Source organism: Rattus norvegicus, chromosome 15 (assembly GCF_021556685.1).
Source record: "Rattus norvegicus strain SHRSP/BbbUtx chromosome 15, alternate assembly SHRSP_T2T, whole genome shotgun sequence".
Classification (NCBI taxonomy): domain Eukaryota; kingdom Metazoa; phylum Chordata; class Mammalia; order Rodentia; family Muridae; genus Rattus; species Rattus norvegicus.
The window spans coordinates 85,363,694-85,382,888 of NC_141548.1; the positions used below are offsets into that span (position 1 = coordinate 85,363,694).

General features: G+C 42.2%; 2 long non-coding RNA genes and 1 pseudogene across 2 annotated transcripts in view; 2 read left to right on the top strand and 1 right to left on the bottom strand.

The window, feature by feature from the left end:
• Window positions 1-12,804, bottom strand: part of LOC102546300 (uncharacterized) — a 51,257-nt gene extending 38,453 nt beyond the window's left edge. Inside the window, exons 1-2 of the long non-coding RNA XR_015638476.1 lie at window positions 12,698-12,804; window positions 11,181-11,466 (exon numbers count right to left, since the gene is read on the bottom strand). This is a non-coding gene — a long non-coding RNA (uncharacterized LOC102546300). The remainder of the gene's footprint in view (window positions 1-11,180; window positions 11,467-12,697) is intronic.
• Window positions 12,329-13,925, top strand: LOC102546379 (uncharacterized). Its single transcript, XR_015638478.1, has 2 exons — window positions 12,329-12,676; window positions 13,719-13,925. It is a non-coding gene; the product is annotated as an uncharacterized LOC102546379 (long non-coding RNA).
• LOC148001108 (U6 spliceosomal RNA) lies at window positions 12,537-12,605 on the top strand (annotated as a pseudogene).
• Window positions 13,926-19,195: the final 5,270 nt, after the last annotated feature.

Below are 19,195 nucleotides of genomic sequence, written 5' to 3' on the forward strand. Positions count from 1 at the left end.
TTAAGATCTGAGAGAGAGCAGTGTACAGCACGGACAAGCCGGATCAGTCCAACCAGCTAGCTAATACTTGTTAACACCAGTTACTATTTTAAGCACTTTATTTGAAAACAAGTAGTGTTTATGCAATACACACTACACACTAGGGATCATTCTAAGAGCCTTGCATGTGTGTGTGTGTGTGTGTGTGTGTGTGTGTGTGTGTGTGTGTGTGTGGTGTGTGCTCTCATGCATGCACTGTGCTTTGTGGATTGAATGTGCCCCCAGAGTCATGTGTTAGAAACTGGATTCCTAATATGACACAGTGCAGAGAGGTGGGACCTTCAGCCATGATTAGTTCTTGAAGGGAGGTTAATACCACCGTGGCAGGAGTGGGTGACATACCATCAACTGCTTCTCACCAACTCTGTTCACACACGTCCTATTCCTCCCGCTCCTCATGAAATAACACAGCAAGGAGGAGGCACTAGCCACATGCAGACCCCTCACCCTGCCCCCAGAACTCTCTGAAATCCGCTGTATTCTTTTTAATTATAATCTAAGCAGTCTCGGACAGCCTCTTACCACAGTGGAAAATGCTCAAGGAGAGTATGTTATCTCTGAGACCTGCTCTGAGACCACCTGGGACCACGCTATAGATCCATGGTTCTCACCCTTCCTAACACTTTAATACAATTCCTCATGTTGTGGTGACCCCCAACCATAAACTTATTTTCATTGCTATTTCATAACTATAATTTTGCTAGTTATGATTCTTAATGTAAATGATTTGGACACAAGGATTTGCCAAGGAGTCACAATCCACAGGTAGGGAACCACTACTGTAGACTCTCTAATAGCCTGCACATTACAGACATTTTACTGCTCTGTCCAATCCATATAGCTAATGAGTGAGGCCCCAGGACATGAAACCCAGGCACATAGGTTCTGGAATTTGAACTCTACATGTTACCTTTCTGCCCCATGCTAACATCTGGCTAAAAGCACATGCCCCTGTTGTTACAATGAATGTTGAAAATTACTTCCAAAAGTAACAGGGGACGTACAGGGGGTTATTTAAACTTAGGAGTGCCTGACTCTAAAGTCCATTGCCAAGATCTCTTCTTCCTTTCACCATGCCCAGTGGGAGGCTGCGGTATTCATCATGCCCGCCCACACCGACAGCTCTCCCTTACAGACTGAAGGAGTCAACCCATGGCAAGGAACTACTATTACATCTTTCCTTTTGATAGATTATGCTGTTTAACTCAAATAAAATTTTTATTGGTCAAGCTTCAGACCCTAAGATAAAAATCTTGGACAGCATAATGGAAATATCTTTGTCAGGGAATTTAACTACAAATCACACCTCTGGGCTCTTAGCTCTGTGAGCAAGAAGGCTAACTAAAACCACAATAAGACTCGCTGGTTGTGCAATCTCTGACAAGTATGCAATCTCTTTGCACCTCAGAGAACAGAGAGAGAGAGAGAGACAGAGAGACAGAGAGACAGAGAGAAGGACAGAGACAGAGACAGAGGCAGAGAGTTTTACAATGTCTATCTTGGAAGGTCCCAGGCAAAAGGTAAGTGTAAAAGTATTTGCATTTAGCATCACATTTATCCCATCTCTGGTTGCTGGAATGAGAAGAGCCAGGATTCTCCTTCCTTTCCCAGGACACAGAATGGGGAGCTAGGCTTTCCCCGGGTCTGCCTCTCCTATATTCTCCTCCCTTTCCACTCCTAGCTACCAAGAGAGCTTGTTGTCCGCCACACGGAGTGGAGAATTGAGCTGACTTAACAATGCTTACTATTTATATACTGCTTTTCTTCCTTAAAAGACCTCCGCACAACCACCATTTCTGTCCGTGAGGCTAACCACAGGAAGATCCTTCAAAAGAAATTTTCTTTTGAAAAACTTGTCATGGACCTTCTTTTCAGAAACAGCCTCAGTGGTTAAGGTCTGCTTACCTGAGAAATGTTACACAAACCTCCCAGAGAGAAGAGCTTCCATGGGGCAAGACAACAATGCTGTTCAAACTGCAGACAAGTTAAGATTCGCTTTGCGGACACTGTGGTTAGGACAAAATGGCAACCAACAGATTAGGAAAAGATCTTTACCAATCCTACAACAGATAGAGGGCTTATATCCAAAATATACAAAGAACTCAAGAAGTTAGACCGCAGGGAGACAAATAGCCCTATTAAAAAATGGGGTTCAGAGCTAAACAAAGAATTCACAGCTGAGGAATGCCGAATGGCTGAGAAACACCTAAAGAAATGTTCAACATCTTTAGTCAAAAGGGAAATGCAAATCAAAACAACCCTGAGATTTCACCTCACACCAGTGAGAATGGCTAAGATCAAAAACTCAGGTGACAGCAAATGCTGGTGAGGATGTGGAGAAAGAGGACCACTCCTCCATTGTTAGTGGGAATGCAGACTGGTACAAGCATTCTGGAAATCAGTCTGGAAGTTCCTCAGAAAATTGGACATTGCACTACCTGAGGACCCAGCTATACCTCTCTTGGACATATACCCAAAAGATGCCCCAACAAATAACAAAGACACATGATCCACTATGTTCATAGCAGCCTTATTCATAATAGCCAGAAGCTGGAAAGAACCCAGATGCCCTTCAACAGAGGAATGGATACAGAAAATGTGTCACATCTACACAATGGAATATTACTCAGCTATCAAAAACAATGACTTTATGAAATTCATAGGTAAATGGATAAAACTGGAAAATATCATCCTGAGTGAGGTAACCCAATCACAGAAAAACACACATGGTATGCACTCATTGATAAGTGGCTAATAGCCCAAATGCTTGAATTACCCTAAATGCATAGAACACATGAAACTCAAGACGGATGATCAAAATGTGAATGCTTCACTCCTTCTTTAAAAGGGGAATAAGAATACCCTTGGCAGGGAATAGGGAGGCAAAGTTCAAAACAGAGACTGAAGGAACACCCATTCAGAGCCTGCCCCACATGTGGCCCATACATATACAGCCACCAAACTAGATAAGATGGATGAAGCAAAGAAGTGCAGGCTGACAGAAACCGGATGTAGATCTCTCCTGAGAGACATAGCCAGAATACAGCAAATACATAGGCGAATGCCAGCAGCAAACCACTGAACTGAGAACGGGACCCAGTTGAAGGAATCAGAGAAAGGACTGGAAGAGCTTGAAGGGGCTCGAGACCCCATATGTACAACAATGCCAAGTAACCAGAGCTTCCAGGGACTAAGCCACTACCTAAAGACTATACAGGGACTGACCCTGGACTCTGACCTCATAGGTAGCAATGAATATCCTAGTAAGAGCACCAGTGGAAGGGGAAGCCCTTGGCTCCTGCCAAGACTGAACCCCCAGTGAATGGGATTGTTGGGGGGGAGGGCGGTAATGGGGGGAGGATGGGGAGGGGAGCACCCATAAAGAAGGGGAGGGAGAGGGGTTAGGGGGGTGTTGGCCTGGAAATTGGGAAAGGGAATAACAATCAAAATGTAAATAAGAAATACTCAAGTTAATAAAGATTTAAAAAAAAAGATTTGCTTTGCATTTCCCGGTGCATGAGAGTAAGTTTGCTTACTCTTGTCACTTGGCTGCTTCTTCTGCCTCTTTGCGGGAACGTTGAAGAGAAGGAAAAGAGGCCAGTGCAATAAAAACCAAATCAGTGTCTGCTGCTGTGACTGGAAATGGTGGCTAAGCAAGACGACCTCATCTCCTTGCACAATCTGCAGGCCATGCTGACCTCGCTTGATAGAAACCTCCGGGTTTCCCCTCTTTCGGAGGGCTGCTCGTCTTCCTCATTGCTCATCTATCCTCAAGCTGTGGGAATCTTCAGCTGTTCGTCCTTCACTGTCTCGTCTCTTTGAACACTAAGAAAGTTCTCAAACATAGAAGCAGGAGCTGGGTGCTGCTCTCCACAATTTCAGAAACAATGCCCACCTGACAATAATCCATCAGGATATGACAACATAGCACTGAAAGGAAAATTTCTCCAAAAGTTATGGATGGAAGCAGATAAATGAGAAAGAACTAGCCTGCATAGTCAGAGATGCTAAAGGTTTCCTAGACATTACAACAAGAGCCACTCTGCTCCCTGTAAGCTGGGGACATGTTCTCTGGTCCCTGAAGGTAGAAATCTGTATTTAGCCACCTGGGAATCTCCTCAGTGTGGCCTGTGATTAACTGATGGATTCTAATTCTACTTGTTTTCCCTTCATAATGTCTGACCTATAAAATTAAAATATTGGGCTGCTTGTCCTTGGGGACCCCTGTTAGCCTGCTTCGCTACTTAGTCATGCTTAGCATATGACGCCATCCCTAAGAGTGTGTAGATTTGCCTGGAGGCTGGAGCAGCAGACTCCTGGCTGTCAGTGGCTATTACAGAAGCTCTCAGCTGTCTCTTTCGTCTGCTTTGAGTAGACTGCCTGCCTTCAACTCACAGAAAGGCGATTGTTTCGGCATCTCGTTCTCATGCATCCTGTTCACGGGCACAGATGAGAAGAGTTGAGTCCAAACAAGCACATGTCCTCTTCATTAGTTTGCCAGATGAAGTTCTCAGGTTGTGAGTGACTTCAAGCCCACGGCGGTCAGATTTCAGGCGAATCTGTGTTGCTGCCTGGATGCACAGGGAACGCCTGTCATGTGGCTGCTGTTGCTTATTTTAGTTCTTGTTCCCATGAGGTCTCCTTGACATCAGTGTTCTTGGGCTTTGATGAAGAAGACATTATCTTAATAGAGTAGAGCCATAGCTTTCATTTATTCACTTGGTCAACCAGTGTCACACAGTTCTACGATCACAGAGTAGACCAGCCCTGTACACTTGTCTCCAAAAGGACGACAGGTTATAAATAAGAACAGCTTAAAATGTTGCTAAGGCAGCATGAATCGACAGCCACAGCAGATCGAACAACTCAAAAGCACCCTCCCCACCAAAGGTGGGTTATTTTTTTTTTTTTTTTGAGACACTGTGTGGTTTATACTGTCTGCAAATGCATGATTTTCCTCCCTAAGCCTCTCTGATGCTGGGATTACAGACATGCGCACTACAGCCCAGTAAGACGGGCCGCCTTTCTTGTGGAGCTAATTACACTGACTTTAAGAGAGTTCCGTTCTGAGTAGTGTCCCTCCGATGTTATGGAAACTCCATACCAGTGTCTAATTCCTCAGGTCAACAACCAGTCCATACAATGTCAAAGGTTTACAGTTCACTGTCTGCAAAGTGCCAGCATCGCCACCAAAGCCTCCTTGCAGTTCTCTCTAGGGTTTTAAAGACTAAATGGCAACGGAATCGAATATCTCCTCAGATATTCGGCATGCTATCATAACTTATTATATGAACAAAATCTGCATTCCCTCTGTTTAATAATGCTCACCACTTTGACATGAAAGCATAAACAGCCTGGTGTCAACATTTTTCATAAAAATGGATGCCCTGTTTCAAAATCATGCCCCATCCAAAGCCAGAGGAAGATCTATCCCCACTGAGGCATTGAATTAAATTCCCTTTGCCAAATGTCAGGGGTTATTCAAACTCATGACTAATTAATTCTCTTGGCTCCAAGCAGAAATGGCACAAGGCTGAAGTGTGTACCATCATAGCACACATTTATTTACTGTACTCAACCGGTGGCATTAGGTACTTAAGTCAGGCTTGGGAACATAGGGGACACAGTAGTCTCATAGACCTAGTAATTCTGTACACATTGATCGAGGAATCACGTAAATCCCTTGAGTTATGAACACCACGCGTGAACATGTATGGTCCAAATGACTGTAAAATAATCCGAACCCCACAGTATCGCCATTACACTGACCAAATACAAACAAATATGAAAGATCACTTTTGGTGTTTTGTGGGAAAAAATTTGACATAAATGCAAACATATTATTGACCTACAAATCATATACAGTCAAAGGTCATTTTGCTACAGCGTACAGACTCGGCTATCTGCTGAGGTCATGGGTGAGAAATAAAGTTTCGATGGTTCTGTATATAAAGGCTCATTTTTCAATTGGGCAAAATGATCTGCACGTCTGGGCAACTGTCCAGGGCAAGTTTATTCAAGCAGTGAACTAGATCCACTCCACTTGCTTAGCACAGCACTGGTGTCTCAGACTGTGCGTCCCAGGTCACATTGCAACAATAGAGATGAAGAGAACAAGAAATCAGACTTCATGCCTGGGTGACTAGATGCTCTGTCTCATTGCAAAGGTGGAGGGAAATGTGATGAGAACACGGGTATGGAAAATGTCTTATCTGTGAGTAGGAAGAGTAGGTGTTCAAATGAGTCATGTAGCTTTTCTGAAACCATTTGTTCATTGATCAAAATGGAAGGGTAATTAAAACTACCACCCAAGGGTTAGGGGTACATGAGACAGCCTTATACATTGCAAAGAGAAAAACCACAGAGAAAATCCACTACCGTTATTTGTACCAAAAGCCCTGGCAACATTCATACAGCACAGAGGAGGAGACTAAAAACTGAGTTACAACCATAACTGGGTTAGAACCACAGAATCCAGTTCAGTGGAACAAGGACCTCAATATGGTCTGGCTCCCTGCAGCTTCAGGGCAGAGCGCAGTGAGTGAAAACAGCACTGGAGCAAACTGACACAGGCCCCAGAACTCCCCTAATGCCCTGCAAAGTCCAAGTTGACTGCACTTTTACCCAGTTTTCCTACTGGGTTAGTCTAAAATTGCCTAACCGGGTTAACAGACCCAGTTTTACAAATTTAAAAATAAAGCTTAATATCCCTAGTTATATAAGTACGTTCTTATTCTAGAGGAAAAAAAAAATTACCCTGGGTCAGAGCTGTGGTACATTGCTTGGTAAGCGATGCTATTACTCCTTATTTTCCCATTATGGAATCAATGGCCCTGATCTAAATTCCAGACCCTTCTTCGCTAATCTAAAACCCAAGAAACCAATAAAAATGAAATTCCTGGTTAACAAAATGGTTCCCAATTGTCTTTGGCAACATGGAAACTCAGGTGGTGTTTATCTATTTGAGCAATATTTTATTTATTTATAGTATGTTAAGCAGCCATCCAGGGCACCGATCTATCTGCTTAATGCTCTGCCGTTTATTGCTGTACTGATAGGTACAGCCATTAGGTGAGAGCAGCATGAGAAATGTACAGTTGGGACCCTGCAAGAAATGATGACAGGTCTGCTTTTGTCATGTGCTTTAGTTTTCTCTCTGCCTCCACAGGCTGTGAAGAGGCAGAGCAAAGCGGTGGCATGCAGGAGTACCAAAGGCAATATCAAAATAAGTTCAACGTCCCATAAAATAAGAAGAGAATGACTGACGTGGGGGTAATTGGTTGAAAAGAAAGTGTCAGGGGCTCCAAAGATAAAAGTGAAAATCCAGAGACTTGCAAAATTAATTTACCCGGAACAAGGGGATGACTCTTAAAAAAGAGTAACCTGCCAAACATTGTGGAAAAATGAGTAACTGTGTCAGAAAATTCTATGAAAGTGAAAATCCTGAAATGCAGAAATATTGAAAGGACCTGTTAAACAAAATTATGTTCAAGCCAGCCATGGTGGTTCACACCTTTAACTCAATCTGTGGGAGACTGAGGCCTGTAGACGTGAATTAGAAGCCAGCCTAGTCAATATATGAAGTTCCAGCATCCAGAGATATATTGGTACATGCTACATGCTGCCCCAAACAAACCAACCAATCTATGTATATGTTTTAGGTTTATAAATGTATCATTAATGCATGTCAATATTATAGTGTATAATAGCAACATGTTTAGATCCAGTACTTTTCTTTTTTTTTTTTTTTTTAGACTTTAGTTTTCTTTTCTTTCATGCACACGTTTGTGTGCCTGGGTGAGTTTATGAGCAGCACAGGCGTGTAGGGGCTGGCTTAGGGCAAAGGGCTGCTTCACCTCACCCAGGAACAGGAATCAGGACGCAAAGTATTAACCACTAAACCAATCATAAAAACATTATGGACTTTCCATCCGAAATTAGAGCTTGAGAAATCAAGAAAGATGGGTAAATGGTTTAAAAACTATCATTTTAAAAGGAGCAATATACAGTTTAGAAAACACCTAGACTAAGGACAGAACAAAGAGCATACTTAGCAGCAGGACCATTCTGCGTCTTAAAGTTGGTTTTGCTTCTTCCTGGTGAAAAGAAAGGGCAGCTCTGGGTGAGCTCAAAGACGCTCTCACTTTTACTTTCAAATGAGAACCTGAGTTTTGGAGTGTTCCTGGGGGAAAATGATTCATGAGTGATCTATTGTTGCTAATAGAGACTTGTTCTGAAGTAGTACAACATGTGACCTTTCTAGCTTAATTTGCGGACATTATCTGCACAAGAATGCTCTGCCCTGGGGCTTGGGGATTTAGCTCAGTGGTAGAGCGGAAGCGCAAGGCCCTGGGTTCGGTCCCCAGCTCCGAAAAAAAGAACCTAAATAAATAAATAAATAAAAAATAATAAAATAATAAAAAAAAGAATCCTCTGCCCTGTGATCATGAATGTAAACATGTTAGGGAATCTTACCAAATGTTTATATATGTACTGAGGCTTATGACTGTCTATCTGTATGAATATCTGTAAGTAGTTTCCCGTATGTGCAGTATGGTGAGTGCACAGAAGTGTGAGCGTGCGTACGAGCAGTGTATCTTCGAGTTATGCCATCTGTGAACACACACACGTGTGTGTGTGTGTGTGTGAGAGAGAGAGAGAGAGAGAAAGCATGCAGGAGAGCTTATAGGGGAGTGTGCACATATGAGCACAGGTGAGCAGAACACCTCTAACAAGGCCAAACCAAGCTGGTCTGAAATTTGCTGTGTAGCCCGTCTCCACCTGGAGTCCGAGGCTCTCTAGCATACCCTGTTGAGCAGGAATCCTATAGTTGTTTCTCTCATCGGTTTTTGCCACTGCTCTCTATGCTTAAAACTTGTTACAAAGGTTGGAAAAGTGGTCTTTGATGAGGAAACTCCTAGAGATGTTATTTGTTATTTGATATTGTGGTTGTAGTAATGGGGTCATAGGTGTTTGCCTACAACTCCACAGTACAAGGAATTAAAGTCACACGATTGTCCCCACAGGGTGACTCTAATACACAGTAGCTAACGTATTCTTAGAAAACAACCAAGTCTTTTCAGGTACCATCTTCCCTCTGGTGGGCATTTTGGCTAAGGTCACTCCCACTGAGTTCTGGGAACCTCTCACACCCCAGGTCTATGTAACTTCCTAGAGGTTCCTCCCACACCCCACCCCCAGCAGCTGCATATTTCCATTCATTCTCCTGACCTTCTCCCCTGTCTCCTCCCATACCTGGTCCTGTCCCTCTTTGCCGTCCTCCTCCCCTGTCCCACCCAGGTCCTCCCTCCCCCTGACTCCCTTAATGATTTTGTTCCTTAAGTGGAACTGAGGCATCCTCACCTGGGCCTTACTTCTTGTTAAACTTCCTATGGTCTGTGGGTTGTATTGGGGTATTCTGTGCTTTTTGGCTAAGGTCCACTTATCAGTGATAAGTGATACCATGCATGTCCTTTTGGGTCTGGGTTAACTCACTCAGGAGGGTATTTTCTAGTTCCATCCATTTACCTGCAAAATTCATGATGTCCTCACTTTTAGTAGCTGAATAATATACCATTGTGTAAATGAGCATCATTTTCTATATCCATCAGTTGAGGAACATTTGGGTTGCTTCCAGTTTCTGGTTATTACGAATAAGGCTGCTTTGAACATAGTGGAGCACATGTCCTTGTGGTATGGTGGATCATCTTTTGAGAATGCCCAGAAGTGGTAGAGCTGGGTCCTCGGGGAGAACTATTTCCAATTTTCTGAGAAACCACCAGATTGATTTTCAAAGTGGTTGTACCAATTTGCAATCCCATCAGAATTGGAGGAGTGTTCCTCTTTCTCCACATACTTGTTAGCATGTGCTGTCTGTCACTTGAGTTTTTGACCTTAGCCCTTCTGATTGGTGTAAGGTAGAATCACAGGGTCTTTTTGATTTGCATTTCCCTGAAGACTAGGAATGCTGAACATTTCTTTAAGTGCTCCTTGGTCATTTGAGATTCCTCTATTGAGAATTCTGTAGCCCATTTTTTCAGTGGGTTATTTGGTTCTCTGGAGTCTAACTTCTTGAGTTCTTTGTATATATTGGATATTAGTCCTCTATCAGATGTAGAGTTAGTAAACTTCTTTTTCCAATTTGTGGTCTGCCATTTTGTCCTATTGACAGTGCCCTTTGCCTTACAGAAGCTTTTCAGTTCCATGAGGTCCCATTTGTCGATTGTTGATCTTAGAGCCTGAGCCATTGGTGTTCTGTTCAGGAAATTATGCCATGTACCAATGGGTTTACCAGTAGATAGACTGGGGCTCCAGTAGAGGAATGGGGTCACCAACCCACCTTCAAAATTTTTGACCCAGAATTGTTCCTATCTAAAAGAAAAGCAGGGACAAAAATGGAGCAGAGACTGAAGGAAAGGCTATCCAGTAACTGGCCCAACTTGGGATCCATCCCTTGGGTGGCACCAAACTTTGACACTATTTCAGATGCTACGTTGTACTTGCAGACAGGAGCCTAGCATGGGTGTCCTCTGAGGGATTCTATCAGCCGCTGTCTGAGACAGATGCAGATACTAATGATCAATCATTACACTGAGGTCTGGGACCCCTATGGAAGAGTTAGGGGGAAGACTGAAGGAGCCGAAGGGGATGACAACACCATAGGAAGACCAACAGTGTCAACTAACCTGGACCCCTGGTAGCTCCCAGAGACTAACCCACCAACCAAAGAGCATACATAGGCTGGTCCTTGGCCCAGGCCCACATGTAGCAGAGAACTGCCTTGTCTGGCCTCAGTGGGAGAGGATACGCCCAATCCTATAGAGACTTGATGCCTCAGGGAAGAGAAATGCCTTAGGGGCTGGAGACCCTCATGGAAGCAAAGTGGAGAAGATAGGCTGAAGAACTCTGGGGGGGGGGGGACAGGAGAGGAGAAATATTTGGAATGTAAATAAATAAAATAATTACTTGAAAAAAAAGAATCAAAGGACTGGAATAATGGGATGCTAATTCATGGGATAATCAAAAGGAAATCTTGACTAATAAGTGAATTATAAATAAATAATAACTGATCTATAAATAAATGACTGGGATTTTGACCTAAAAAAAAAAACCAAAACAAAACAAATAAAACAACTACATACCTGGCACGGTGCCAAAGAAACCTACATTTCTGTTGTGATTTCCACATTCCTTTCAAACAGCTACCTTCATGATCATCATTTTAAAGACAGAGAATATGAAATCCAAACTGCTTATGTGAGAGCTTTCTCAAGTATGCTTTCTCTCTGCGGGTTACATTGGGCAAAGTCTGCTGGTCTGTCCTCAACTTCATGGACTGCTTCCTCTCCAACTCATCCCTTCTGAGTCATTATAAAAAGGTTCTGCTTTCATTCTTCAATATCTCCATTTTAAGAGCTCCATGCATTTCTGTGCATAAAACATGAGTAAGTGGATGGAATTAGTATTATTAACATCACCATCACCATCACCACCATCACCATCACTATCACCATCACCACCACCACCAACACCACCACCACCATCATCATCATCATCATCATTATCATCATCATCATCATATTTGGCTTTTGATGGAAGGTTTCTCTGCATAGCCCTGACTGTCCTGGAACTCATTTTGTAGACAAGGCTGGCTTTGAACTCAGAGTTCCATCTGCCTGTACTGTGATTAAAGGTGTGTACCACCATACCCTATAAGAGTGTATGGATTATTAACAGATGATAGATAGATAGATAGATAATAGATAGATAGATAGATAGATAGATAGATAGATAGATAGATAGATAGATAGATAGACAGACAGACAAATACATAGATACATAAATAGGTGATAAATATATAGGTTAAAGGAATGTGGTGATGAAATTTCCTAATTTTCTCATTTGTTTCAAAACATTGTACACTGGCTTCTGAAACATTGTACATGATAGTTCTAATATTCTTAAATTTTAAAACTCTGATTCGTTTGATTGTCTTTTATTGTTTAGACTATGACTTTTAACAATTCTGCCAAGTGATTTTCCACCGAATCCTGGGAATTTTTAATGTTTTTACAGAGGCTCCAGGCCCCGTGTAGTTTTCTAACAGGTGACCCTCCCAGTAGTACAAGGGAGAAGATGAGATTCTTCAAGTCCACTGATCGCTTCAGCAAGCACCAGGCAGCTGCCCACACCACTGACAATGTTTGCCACTCGGTCTCCCCTGCTGTTCTGTTGACCACTTCCTGGTGAAAATGCTGAGACTGTAAGTTTCACTTCACTGGGCTCTAACAGTCACTCATAGGAAAAGAAAGAACAGAAGCAGAACACCGACTGGCCCAATTTTCCATTATCTAATTTGTCACTACTGGCTGGGAGTGGAGGTTCGGTACCCTTTGAGTGACAACCAGGAGAACTTCAGTGGTGCCTGACCACAGCCAGCAACTCTCCCATGCGGCCCCAGATCACTCCCAGATCTTACTGACAACATCCTGGCAAGAGAGCCACGCTTCGGCAGCACATATACTAAAATTGGAACGATACAGAGAAGATTAGCATGGCCCCTGCGCCACGCAAGCTTGGTTCCTGTGGGCGGGGCATGGTTAACGGGCTGCCCACCCGGTCCTGCCAACACCACCAGGTGAGAGATTTGAAGCATTACCTTTCATGCTGTATTCAGTGGGAAAGAATGCCTTCTCTCTCCGCCCTGGTTACATCACCTGGTAGAGTAAGTGGAACCATATTCTATCGTTTCTACCCAGAGAGGGGAGGGAAGAAACAAAGAGGCATTTATCATTGGTTTAGAAATAGTAGTGCCAAATTATGACGCTTGGCCAGAGTACTTGGCAAGAACAGGGTAGGTGGTGCCAAAACGCTTCCAGGCCTCTTGCTAGAAAATACATTTTTCTTGGAGCTTTTTATGTAGATGCTTGTCAACAGCTCCAACTTCTGTGGCACTTTGCAAAACCCATGGAAGATAATGAAGTCGCCCAGGAATTCACCAGGTATCATTCCTCAAAACCAGGGTTCCGAGCAATCTGTTCTCTCACCTTTCAGAAGCTCCCTCTGCTTGCTCACGGCACCAAAAATTGTGCCAGACATGTTTCAAGAAGGAAAAAGACAATGGAAGAATGATGAAGTCCTTTTATTTTTGTGGAACTTGAATTGTCCAAGGGTTTACAATTGGTGAGGCCAGAATTTGACCCTAAAGAGTCTTCACGGAAACAAATTAGCAGTAACAATAAAAATAACTTTGTGGGGTTGGGGATTTAGCTCAGCGGTAGAGCGCTTGTCTAGCGAGCACAAGGCCCTGGGTTCGGTCCCCAGCTCCAAAAAAAAAGAAAAAAGAAAAAAAAACAACTTTGTATATATCAATTTGTTATGAATGCCATAACAAAATATCACATGCTGGGCATCTTAAGCAACAGAAATTTGTTTGCTTACAAGCTCTGAAGGTTACAAGTATAAAATTAAAATTCCTCTTGAGATCTCTTTTTTTGGGCTTCTACATGGCTCATTTCTTGCTGTGTCTTTGTATAATCTACCCTCAATATATCAATATGTCTCTTTGTACAAGGCTAGTAAAGTTGGGTTAGGACTTAAATAAATTACTTCATTTTAATTTTATTACTAAAGTGAAATTTGCACTGTGATGGTTCATGCTATTTTTTCTAACTTTTCAGGATCTTGAATCATTTGCCTAGGAGACAAGCCACCACCAGACATATCTGTGAGGGATTGTCCTAAGGGTGATACTGTTCTCTGGACCAGATCTGTGACTGTATATAAAAGGGAAAGTGAGCTAAGCATATAACGTTCATTGCTCTCTGCTTCTTCAAGATCAGCTATACTCCTGAACTGTGAATCAGAATAAAGCCTTTCTCCCTTAAGTTTATTTTGTCACAATATTTCATTATAGCAATGGAAAAGTAATATAAGATACCCACCTTCTGATGTAATGGAGAATCATCAACATAGGAATATTCAGGGGCTACAACTTAACCAATAACAATGTACTAACAATATAGTATGCAAAACACTATGTTACATAATGATAAGACCATACAGATGTGTATTACCTATGAGAAATTGCCTGACTGTATAGTTAATTTCAGGTGAATTCACCAACTAGCCCATTAGCCATAATTAACACCCAATTGGTGTTAATGAACCTGGTCACTCTTTTTACTAACAATTAGACATAGATTATAGCTGATCATGGGTGTGATAAAGAAAAAGAAGCAAGCATTTCTTCTGAACTTCTTTGATAAGAACTGGAAATCATTGTGCTACTCCTAAAAAGACAGCTACCGTGGGACTTTCTCTCCTGCGTCTGGAAAAGGAAGGCTACTGGAGACAGTTAGAGTCTCTTGGCTTCGTATTGGAGGGCTAATGAGTTCAGCCCAGTCCTTGGTGCTCCATTTTCAGTTAGTCCAAAAGCTCAGACACTTGGGCTTCAGCTACACTTAACAGCATGGAAGAATTATAGCAGGATAGCATTAGATTTAAGAAGTCCCAGACGGTCTTCTGCTAGGGAAGAACACATCAATGCCCACCCAGTGCCAAATGGTCAGCCCTGAAAACTTAGATCCAATTAACATTATATAGGCTGAAAGGTTACATCTAGGAATATATATTTGTATACATATACAGCAAACACATATACATATATGCAGGCAATGACAAATAATGAACAAAGAGGCCATGAATTTAAAGGAGAATAGACAGGGATAGATGGGAGGCTTTAGAGGCAGGAAGGGGAAGGAAGTAATATTGCGATTATATTATAAGCTCAGAAATAAAATAAGTTCCAAAGTACCATCCACAACATGTTAGTCTCTTTGTAATGTCAGGAGCAACTACATAAACATGCATATACTTTCTGGAACTATCAGATAGATTAAGTCATTTACAGAGAGCAAGCTGAGACGGGATTGAGGGTAGGTGGACAGTAGTCTGTGGTACTTACCTCTCTCATTCATGAGATAACTCCATCACTGATACAGTTTAAGAAAGAAGGGGTTAATTTTACCTCACAGTTTGAGAATAATCCATCGTGGCAAGGTGGCATGGCAGCAGGATAGTCACGTGACTCCATTGCATCTGTAGTCCTGAAGCAGAAGAGAGACCGTTGAACCTTGGCTCGCTATCTTTCTCCTTTTCGTTCAGTTTTAGAACCTCAGGCAATGGGATGGCGCCACCAACTTCCAGGGTGGGCCTCCCCACCTAGACTAACCCAATTTAGAGTGGTTATTCTGGGTCTTGTTGCAATCAATAGAAGACATCTCAGGGGCATGCAACAGTATGGGATTATTGGCTGTCAGCATCCCAAGTTTGAGTTGAAGTGGTTCAAATGTCATTATGCTATTTATTATTTTATTTTTCTTTGGATTTTTGGTTTGTTTTGTTTGTTTTCAATACATCCTGACCACAGTTTCCCTTCCTTTCTCTCTAAATAAAATTAAAACAATAATTACACTATTTAAAATAATGAAATAAAATAACCAACTGAATCTGTGGAAGAGGGAAACTGGATAGCCAAGAGCTGGACTTACCGCTTTCTTTTCTCTCATTCTTCCAATAAAGAATTGACCCTTTATTGTTGGATGATGCAGTTTTCCTATTAACAAATTAGCTGCATCTTCTCAGGATGAAGAAATAGTAAATGAAAATCCAATGAGTCCTTATATCCTCGCCTCTCTTCAAAGGAGGAATTTTCCAGACACCCCCTACCCTAACTACATAGGTCCTGATTCAAGAGCTAGAAACTTCTATTTTAATGCTGAACATCAAAGCCTTCCTTACAACCTTGCCCTGCTTTCGATGACATAATTTAGTACATCATATATATTATTGATGTACTATCATCTCTCCTTAAAGACTCACTTTCGTTATGTCATTTTCTTCAACAATTTCTGCTGATCAAATTTAAATCTCTTCCTGCTTTTTCGAAGTCTTCCACAATCCAATTACCCAAATTTACCTCGAGCATCCTCCTGTGGACACAATTGAATACACTCCTAGCATCATAAGCCCCTCTATCCTGTTTTCTGCAGCAATTGTTTGGAAAACTTCTCCTGAGTCTCTTCAGAGCCTGCAAATCTCCCCAAGCCATCTCTCCCTCCTACGTAAGCCTTTTGTGGCTCTGTTATCATGTTAGAGCCTCTAAAGTCTCCTGTAAAGTGATGGTTGGTGTCTTTCTCTTTAGAGGGAGCAAATTTCTCTTGTGACTGAAATTTTTTTTATTTCTACTCATCAGTTCATATTTTGGATGATATTGTGATCTCTGTGTCTAAGGTATCATCGACCTGCTTCTTCCTTCCAGGAGCCACTCCTAGGCTTTATGTATCTGAAGGTAACATAACAGCCGTCACTGATTTTCTTCGATTGGGTACCCCTCAAATCCAAGCTGGACCCTGAGCTCTGTCCACAGAGAGTTTAAACCCAGTGTCCCAAAGCAGTAAACCAAGAAAAGGGAAGTCTCAACACAGAGGGGAAAGACACAGCTTAACAGAACAAGCAGAGCTGGAAAGGAAGCACTATGTCCTTGCCTTGAGGTCATGAGCCCTGAGTGATATCTAACAGGTTTAATGAAACACATCAGCAATGGCAAACATACTCCCCTTTCAGATTAGCTATTCTAATAGCTTCTTCATTACTTTCACTCCAAAGAATCAATTTACTTTATGATCTATTCTCTCTTTCTCTCTCTCTCTCTCTCTCTCTCTCTCTCTCTCTCTCTCTCTCTCACACACACACACACACACACACACACACACACACACACACACACACACTGGCATCTGCCCATCATTCAGTTTTCCTGAACTCTCTTTCAATGTGCCAGATGCATAAGGAATACTGCAACCACTCGTGAGACATGGACCTTGGTCACTACTGTTCTCCACAGCTACTCAGGAGGAAAGTGGTCATCAAACCCTTAGCTCATGGATCCTCAGGTTCTCCCTTGCTTCTGAAACTGACACTCCAACAGCCTGGAGCTACAGTTCTCACCCATTAATTAAAAGACAGACTACTCTAATACTTCTCTCATGTTTAGCAAAGATCACGACAAAGCATCTTATCATTGCAGAGAATTCACATCCCTAAGCTTCAGAGCATGAACGATCTCCTTAATTTTTACTTATGAAGAACAAAGCATCCAATCAGTGCACATCAGGTTGCCAGGTTCTCTGGCAATTATTTTACTGGTGTTTGCATATTTATATACCATATTTCCTTATTCTGAAAGGGAGGGTTTCAGGAAGCAGTAAGAATTCAGGACATATTTTAAATATCTAGAGTAAATTAGTTAATTATTTGCTCTGCTACCAATGCCAGGCTATTGCATTCCTCCAACCTGGGCTTCATAGATAACATTGTGACTGGTGTCCCAGGCCACGCAGTGACCGTAAAGAAATGTTTTCAGTTACTCTGAACTGAATCTACAAAGCGCACATATTTTTGCCTGTCAAGTACGCACACCTTTGAAAAACTCCTTCTGTCATTATTATGAATTCTGTGGTGCCTGTGGTATTTTACCATGCAAAATAAACAGTTGGCATTGGTAAATGGTCAGTCCGAAGATCCTTTGGGTCCCACGGAAAATCTAGAACAATAGAAGGTCAGAAACTCAGCTCTTGCTCACCCCTGGGGTCTGTCCCTGTGGACCAATTAAACAACACATTCAGATGTTGGCAATCCTTCTTATTTCAGAAACACGGAAGCCATCACTGGGCTCCAAACAGGGACATTTTATAGCTGAAATGATTTATAGTCAATGTTTTCATTGCACAGTACGTGTTCGCCTTTGTTAAACAAAAGTTCACAGAGAAAATCTGCAACTGAGGGGAGAAAACCACGCATGCAAAAACATCTAATTCCCAAAGCCAAATGCAAATCAAGGAAAAAGCAGCAGTCTTTGGACCTCAGCCCTCAGTCTTCTGGAGTCAATGCCAAGTGTATATTTAGAGACACCGCAAAATATAACCAATTTACAATTTGTTTTTTGCCTTTGTTCGAAGAGCTGCTCTGCGATGGGCTTCATTGAATCATAAACCTAATTCAGTTACTAAATGCCAGAAAGAAAAAAAAACTACCAGTCAATCTTTTGCATTATGATAAACCAAGACCAACCAACTAGCAGAGAGAGAGAAAGAGAGAAAGAGAGAGAGAGAGAGAGAGAGAGAGAGAGAGAGAGAGAGAGAGAGAGAGAAAGCCTTTCTCATTGTTAAATGTGTAACTTTCAAAAAATGTTGGAAGTAAAGAATGGGAAATCGCTCTTGAAATTTAGTGCAGTTATAATGGAGAATCAAGCTTTGTCCCAAGTTATCTCAGGGTACATTCCCTGGGGTCAAGCAAGGGAGGAAATATCCACCTCACTGATATAAGTGCCTAAAATACAAACAAGACCGTTCTTCCTTGACCTGTGCTACCACAGCCTGCCTCTCCCTCTTCCTCTCCATCTTTCTCCTCTTGCTTCTCTTTTTTCTAGTGTATGTGGATGATCATGTGTGCGCACAGGTGTCTGTTGGGGGAGGGAAGTCTGCATCCCACACAAGTACACAGTGTATGGAAGTCAGAGGACAATCTGGGGTACTTGTCCTTGGGTTCTGCCCAGCCCCTTTTGTTGAGACAGGGTCTCAGTAGCATCAAACACATTGATTATGCCAGGCTGGCCAATCACTGAACCCCAAGGATCTGTCTATCTCTGCCTATAAGAAACCACATAGGATAAAAAAGAGATTCAGAGAATACTAGACGTCAACTATTAAAACCCTCCATATTCAGTAGATTCAGTTGTTTTCCATGAGGAGAAAGATTTATCCACCAAGGATTTTTTTATATTGTGGTTGTCACCATTATAAAGAAGATATTTTGGTGTCTAGTAGAACAAGGTCATAGATTCGGTTAACTATCCCACAATGGAAAGGGCAAACAAAGGATTATCAGGCCAAAATGTCAAAAGACTAGAGTTTGAGCAATCATGCTTTATACATTTCCATGAATTAATTATCAGAGCCTTCTGAAAGTTCAGCCAACCGAAAGCAGATTTCAGCAAGGTTTTACCTGGCCTAAGCAAGGAACCTAGGGGTGTGGAGGGATTAAGGAAAGGACAGGGGGTCTTCGAGGAGGAACTGGTCATGAGGCTTCCAACATG